The 7,664-nt window shown below is 38.0% G+C and overlaps 1 long non-coding RNA gene across 1 annotated transcript; it reads left to right on the top strand.

Annotated features, from left to right (window-relative positions):
* Nucleotides 1-526: 526 nt before the first annotated feature.
* Nucleotides 527-1,389, top strand: LOC107706006 (uncharacterized). The gene is made up of 4 exons (XR_001636122.1): nucleotides 527-606; nucleotides 686-731; nucleotides 824-923; nucleotides 1,011-1,389. It is a non-coding gene; the product is annotated as an uncharacterized LOC107706006 (long non-coding RNA).
* The last annotated feature ends 6,275 nt before the right edge of the window (nucleotides 1,390-7,664 follow it).

A 7,664-nucleotide genomic window follows, 5' to 3' on the forward strand; every position in this document is an offset into this window, starting at 1 on the left:
CACCCTAATAACAATGCATTTCCAGGTTTATGCATCAAAACTCAATCACTACTGTCCACTACTCTCAAAAGGTGAGTGTAGAGATGGTGTCTACATTAGTTGCAAAATATTTTTGTTGTGTAAACCCTTTATCAAGCAGTTAATATTCCATGAATGTATTTTCAGATTTCTGCAATGAGCTACACTTCTAACTTCCTCATCCATTATATGATTCTCTGCTCCATTAATTATTTTTATAAAGAAGCACACAACTGATAAAAAGGTAAATGTAGTAGTGTAATGTCTGCAATACTTGAATTGACTCATTTCTTCAAGCACTGTTTCACCTAATAATACATTTTCAGGTTTGTGCATCAAACCTCAACTACTGTCCACTGCTGTCAAAGGGTGAGTGCAGAGATGGTATCCACATAAGTTGCAAAATGTATTTGTTGTGTAAGCATTTCATTTACCAAGCACCTAATGTTCTATTAATGTTTTTTTTGTTTGTTTGTTTTTTCTTTTAGATTTCTGCAATGCACTAAACTTGGAACTTCCTCCTTATCCAATATGTAATTCTGTGCTCCATTAACTATTTTTATAAAGAAGCAAACATCTGATAAAAAGGTAAATTTAATTGTATAATGTCTGCAAAGCTTAGATTAACTTATCTTTGAGCGGTAAAGCAATAACAATATTCTTTCAGTTATGTGCAGCCCAACTCCATAACTACTGTCCACTACTATCAAAAGGTGAATGTAGAGACTGTCTACATTAGTTGCCAAATGGTTTTGTTGTATAAACACTTTATCAAGCAGTTAATGTTCCATGAATGTATTTTCAGATTTCTGCAATGAGCTACACTTCTAACTTCCTCCTTATCCATTATAAAAACAGTTAATGGAACAGATATTCATATAAAGAAGCACACATGTGATAAACAGGTAAATTTAATAGTCAGCTTAATTTTTCAAACTTGATATGCTTTGATGACTTTAGTTTATTGATTTTCTGATTCTCTTTTTTTACAGTGAAGACAACCATTGTCAACTATCTATTCAGAAAATGTCCCGACAAAACTCTAAACTGATGCAGGCAGTCAATATTCCGTTATTTCACAAATGAATACATAATCACAGAAGTAACACAATTATATATAAAATATTGGATGGATGACTTGTATTATATTTAGCCTATGTACAGTAAATTTATTTGGTGCCAGCCAAAGGAGGATGGCCTTCCCCTGCTGAGTCTGGTTCCTCCCAAGGTTTCTCCCTATACCACTCTGCTGATGATGCTCCAGCACTCTGCCCATGATGCTCCTCTTCCCTAATTTAGGGAGTTTTTCCTTGCCACTGTTGCCTTCTGGCTTGCTCACTGGGGTATAAAGGCACAATATTTTCAATGTAAATGGTGTAAAGTCTTTGTTTTTCTTTGTTTTTTGTTTTTTTTACAAACATGGATTAAAATGTACTTTTGTCCTTGCAGTCATGCACTTCCATTTACTCTACCAATGTCTTTTATGTTGAATTGATCTATATTAGAAATTCTGTGTAGTATGTTCGTTTTGTTCCCCACACAATAATTTGGTTTCTTAAATAAAAAAAGAAAGAAATAGACCTCATCTGTGAGAGCACAATTCTTATCACACGGTGTCACATAGAGGATACATGATAACGGGCAAAACTAATTTAAAAGTAGTTCTCTTAACATACAAAATGTACATCTTTATCTTTTGCATTCAGTTTATTTATTGCTTGTACCATTAAACATGGAATTTGGGGAAAAATTAGTTAAAATATTACATTTAGTGTACACTGATTTAAAACATTCTGTATAACTTCAATGGTTATCCCAGTTGAGTTTCTTGTGTGAAATTGAAAGTTAAACTAAAAGCAGTTTTGAAATATATATTTTTTATTTCAGTGATACTCTACATGGAACAGGCAAAAATTAAATGCTTTGCTAAAGTATATAATGGCAGTAGCTGACCCACTCAATACACATTGGTATCTTTGTTTAAAACTGTCAATTTAACAGCAAAAATCATAAAAAAAACATTCGCTGTATTGCTGCACAGATGTTCCTGTATTGCTGAACAGATGAAGAAACTATACACATGTTCTATTCTATTATAATGTCACCCCACACAAGAATCAAACTAGTGACCTCATCTGTGAGAGTACAATTCTAATCACACGGTCACATAGGGCATACAGTCACTGTAATGTTGAAGATATGCTTAAATATGAAAAGCAAAACAGAGGAGCAAGCACTAACTTGCATGTTAGCCAAGAATGTTCATGAAGAATAGAGTGTACATAAAAAAACAGATGGGTTCGGAAGTACAGAAGTTCTAAAATTGAAAAGAAGTTCACATGAGAATGACCAAAACCACATTTCTGACTCAATACAAACGGAAAAACCAATGTCTGGAACAGAAGCAACATTAGCCACCCTGGATTCAAACCCACGACTTGAAAGGTTCGAGAGCTGTGGCTTAGCAGAGTGCACTACTCAGTCTGCACAATTTCAACAGGCTGCAGAAGAGAGGTTAAGGTTTCCTATGATAAAACGGCAGAAATGGAACATACATTAAAAACAACAGATCGCTTCAGAAGTACAGACGTTCAAAAACGAACAGAAGTTCAGATGAGAATGACCAAAAGCACGGTTCTGATTCAATATGAACACACACGGAAAATCCAACATCTTGAACAGAAGCAACATTTGTGCCACTTCTGGCCACAGCACCTCTTGCAGTCTGTGCACATGCCACCCTGGATTCGAACCCACAACCTGAAAGGTTTGGAGCCAGTGGCTTAGCAGGGTGCACCACTCAGTCGATGCACATTCAACAGGCTGCTGAGGAGAGGTTAAGGTGTGAGAATGAGCTCAAAAAAAAGTTCTTAAGCATTTTAAGTACCGTAACATGCAAAGATAAGTAAATTGTAACACGGCTTATGGTTTTCTTGATAGCTGAAGAGTCACATTAAACAGTACAGTAATTGGTTAGCCTGTAACTTATTAGCATGTTAAGCTTACTAGCATAAGTCAACAAACACAGGCACGGTCTACTTTGTAGAGGTATTTCTCGGGAACGGTAGTGAATATCAAAAATCTGTTCAGTCATTTCTGTGTAGCTCGGTCCAAAGATCATACGATCAGATTTTGGACAAAATTGCGCAAAATTTGAATGAGGAGTAGCGAAAATACAGTTTTACATTTACTTCAATATGGCTGACAGGCACATTTATGGAAAATGATAAATGAGACAACGTCAAAATCGGCATAACCCAGGGAATGAAATTATATTAAAACAAGGTCATTTGGACAACATTTTTAATTAATGTCTCTGGAACACTAGGTGGCGCTGTCTTCAAATTCAGAGATACTTCCGGGACATGGTGTTGATGATCCCTTCCGATTTTTGTGCATTTATGTCAAACTTCAAAATGGCGGACACATGTTTCAGACAAAATCTTGGTACAATTGACATCCTCAGATTCGGCATGACCCAAGGAATCCATAGACACCATGATCATGATTTTCTGACTGTTCAAAAGTTATAAGCCAAAATGTGCATTTTTAGTATCTCATGACCCATAGGTGGCGCTGTTCCCAACTTTGGCATGGACCCTCAGATCTTGTTGTTGATGAAGCATACCAAGTTTGGTTTCGATTGATCAAAGTTTGACCGAGATACAGCCTCTGAACCAATTTGGGTCGACCTTGTTAATTTCACAACATCATAACTTTTTATTTCACTAGTGGACAAAAAATTCTGTTCAGTCATTTCTATGCAGCTCGGTCCAAAGATCATATGATCAGAATTTGGACAAAATTGGACAACATTTCTGGGAGGAGTAGCGAAAAAACAGTTTTTCATTCAATTCAATATGGCGGACAGACACCCTGTTGGAAAATGACAAATGAGACATCGTCAGAATCGGCATAACCCAGGGAACCAAATGACATAAAAATAACAAAATTTGGACAACATTTTGCAAGAATCGTTATATCTCTGGAACAGTAGGTGGCGCTGTCTTCAGACTTCCGAGGTACCTCCAGGACATGGTGTTGATGATCCCTACCGATTTTTGTGCAAATATGTCCAATGGTTCAAAAGATATTGCAATGTATGTCAAATTTCAAAATGGCGGACACATGGTTAAGCCAATCCTGGCAAAATTGGCATCCACATATTCGGCATGACCCAAGGAATCCATAGACACCAAGATCATCATTTTCTGACTAATTCTTCAAAGGTTACAAGCTAAAATGTGCGTTTTTGGTATCTCAACACCCATAGGTGGCGCTGTTCCCAACTTTGGCATGGGCACTCAGATCATGGTTATGAAGAAGCCTACCAAGTTTGGCTTTTATTGATCAAAGTTTGGCCGAGACATAGCCTTTGAATCAATCGTCAACCTTGTTAAGTTCACAACATCATAACTTTTGAACAAAGATGAATAAAAAAAATTGGTTCAGTCAAGTCTGTGCAGCTCAGTCCGAAGATCATCTGAGACAATTTTGGGAAGAATTGGATCAATTTTGAAGGAGTAGTAGGGAATAGACTATTTACTGTACTTTTCAAAATGGCCGCTACTGTAATGGGCGGAGTCTTAATGTAAGCTATTGAATGTGATCAGCATTAGAGAGTAATCAGGTGTACTAAGTTTCATTTTTCTAGAATTAGGGGTTCAAGAGTTATTACCATTTCAATGTTGAATTTTTGAACTGGTGGTTGCGCTATAGAGTTGGTTCTAGAGACCCCAATGTTGGTCAGTTTACTATTCATGGCCATCACTACAAGTGTGCCAAATTTCATCATTTTCCTATGTTCCCTTCATAGGGCGTGCTTTTTTGGAATCTCACGACCCATAGGTGGCGCTGTTACCAACGTTGGCATATATCGACAGTTTATGGTTTTGATGAAGCACACCAAGTTTTGTGTCGATTGATCAAAGTTTGGCCGTGATACAGCCTCTGAAACAATTTCGGGTCGACCTCGTTAACTTCACAGCATCATAACTTTTTTTTTCACCAGTAGGTCAAAAAATTCTGTTCAGTCATTTCTGTGCGGCTCGGTCCAAAGATCATCTGAGCAAATTCTGGGAAGAATTGGACCAATTTTGAAGGAGGAGTAGCGAAAAAACGGAATACTGTACTTTTCATAATGGCCGCTAGAGTAATGGCTGAATTCTTAATGTAAGGTATTGAATGTGATCAGCGTGAAGAGAGGAATCAGGTGTACTAAGTTTTATCTTTCTAGAACAAGGGGTTCAACAGTTAGTAACATTTCAATGTTGAATTTTTGAACTGCTGGTGGCGCTATAGATTTGGTCCTAGAGACCCCAAAATTGGTCAGATCACTATTCATGGCCATCACTACAAGTGTCCCAATTTTCATCATTTTCCTATGTTCCCTTCATAGGGCTGCCATAGAACCCCATTGGGGAAAAAGAAGAAATCGGACAAAAACAATCGCTAATATAGCTGCAAGCAGCGATTCCGGGGCCAAGCCCGAGAAGGGCTGTAGCGCAGCGCAGAGCGGGAAGAAGAAAAACGGCAGAAATGGAACGTATACACAAAATAACAGATTGGTTCAGAAGTACAGAAGTTCAAAAGCGAACAGAGGTTCAGATGAGAATGACCAAAAGCACATTTCTGATTCAATACACACAGAAAATCCAACATCTGGAACAGAAGCAAAACAGCCACCCTGGATTTGAACCCACGACCTTAGGCATTCAGGGCCAGTGGCTTAGAAGAGTACACCACTTAGTTGATGCACATCAGACAGGCTGCATAAGAGAGGTTAAGGTGTGAGAATGATCTCACAAGAAAAAGTTTTTTATCATTCTAAACAGAGTAACATGCAAAGTTAAGTTAATTGTAATGTAGCTCATGGTTAACTTCATAGCTGAAGAGTCACATTAAACAGTATGGTAACTGGTTAGCCTGTAACTTATAAGCATGCTAAGATTACTGGCATGAGTCAACAAACACAGGCATGGACTATATTGTAGAGATATTTCTCGGGAACGGTACTGAATATCAAAAATCTGTTCAGTCATTTCTGTGCGGCTCGATCCAAAGATCTTATGATTAGATTTTAGACAAAATTGGGCAAAATTTGAATGAGGAGTAGCGAAAAAACAGTTTTACATTTACTTCAATATGGCTGACAGGCACATTCATGGAAAATGATAAATGAGACATCGTCAGAATCGGCATATCCCAGGGAATGAGAGGATATAAAAATAACAAAATTAGGTCAATGCTTTCAAAAGTTATAATCAAAAATGTGATTTTTTGGTATCTCACTACCCATAGGTGGCGCTGTTCCCAACTTTGGCATATATCGACAGTTTATGGTGTTGATGAAGCACACCAAGTTTTGTGTCGATTGATCAAAGTTTGGCCGTGATACAGCCTCTGAAACAATTTCGGGTCGACCTCGTTAACTTCACAGCATCATAAATTTTTTTTTATCAGTAGGTCAAAAATTTCTGTTCAGTCATTTCTGTGCGGCTCGGTCCAAAGATCATCTGAGCAAAATCTTGGAAGAATTGGACCAATTTTGAAGGAGGAGTAGCGAAAAAAGTGACTACTGTACTTTTCATAATGGCCGCTACTGTAATGGCTGGAATCTTAATGTAAGCAATTGAATGTAATCACTGTGAAGAGAGGAATCAGGTGTACTAAGTTTTATCTTTCTAGATCAAGGGGTTCAAGAGTTATTAATGTTTCAATGTTGAATTTTTGAACTGCTGGTGGCGCTATAGAGTTGGTCCTAGAGACCCCAAAGTTGGTCAGATTACTACTCATGGCCATCACTACATGTCTGCCAATTTTCATCATTTTCCTATGTTCCCTTCATAGGGTTTCCATAGAACCCCATTGGCCAAGAAGAGGAAACCTGACAAAAACAATCGCTAATATAGCTGCAAGCAGCAATTCCGGGGCCAAGCCCGAGAAGGGCTGTAGCGCAGAGCAGAGCGGGAAGAAGAAAAATGGCAGAAATGGAACGTACATAAAGAAGAACAGATAGGTTCAGAAGTACAGAACTTCAAAATTGAACAGAAGTTCAGATGAGAATGACCAAAAACCCGTTTCTGATTCAACACGAACACACAAGGAAAATCCAAGGTCTGGAACAGAAGCACTGTTAGCCACCCTGGAATCGAACTCACGACCTTAAAGGTTCTGGCCCAGTGGCTTAGCAGAGTGCTCCACTCAGTTGACTCTCATGCAACAGGCCGCAGAAGAGAGGTTAAGGTGTAGGAATGATCTCACAAAAGCGTGACTTAGCATTTTACACAAAAGCACAATTGACATCTTCAGATTCGGCATGACCCAAGGAATACATAGACACCATGATCATGACTTTCTGACTAACTTGTGCATATATTTAATAATTTTCCTATGTTCCCTTCATAGGGCTGCCATAGGACCCCATTGGGCGAAAATAATAATAGTAAAACATACGGATACAATAGGGGCTACAGCCCTTCGGGCTTGGCCCCTAAAAACATACAGATACAATAGGGGCTACAGCCCTTTGGGCTTGGCCCCTAATTATGTAACATATTAAAATAAACAAGATGCTTTCTTTGACATAAAAACTCCTAAAATTAAGAGTTTACAGACATCTTACTTACAAACATTTAAAAAAGGAG

The sequence above is a fragment of the Sinocyclocheilus rhinocerous genome, unplaced genomic scaffold, assembly GCF_001515625.1.
Source record: "Sinocyclocheilus rhinocerous isolate Xijiao unplaced genomic scaffold, SAMN03320098_v1.1 scaffold325, whole genome shotgun sequence".
In the NCBI taxonomy this organism is placed as follows: domain Eukaryota; kingdom Metazoa; phylum Chordata; class Actinopteri; order Cypriniformes; family Cyprinidae; genus Sinocyclocheilus; species Sinocyclocheilus rhinocerous.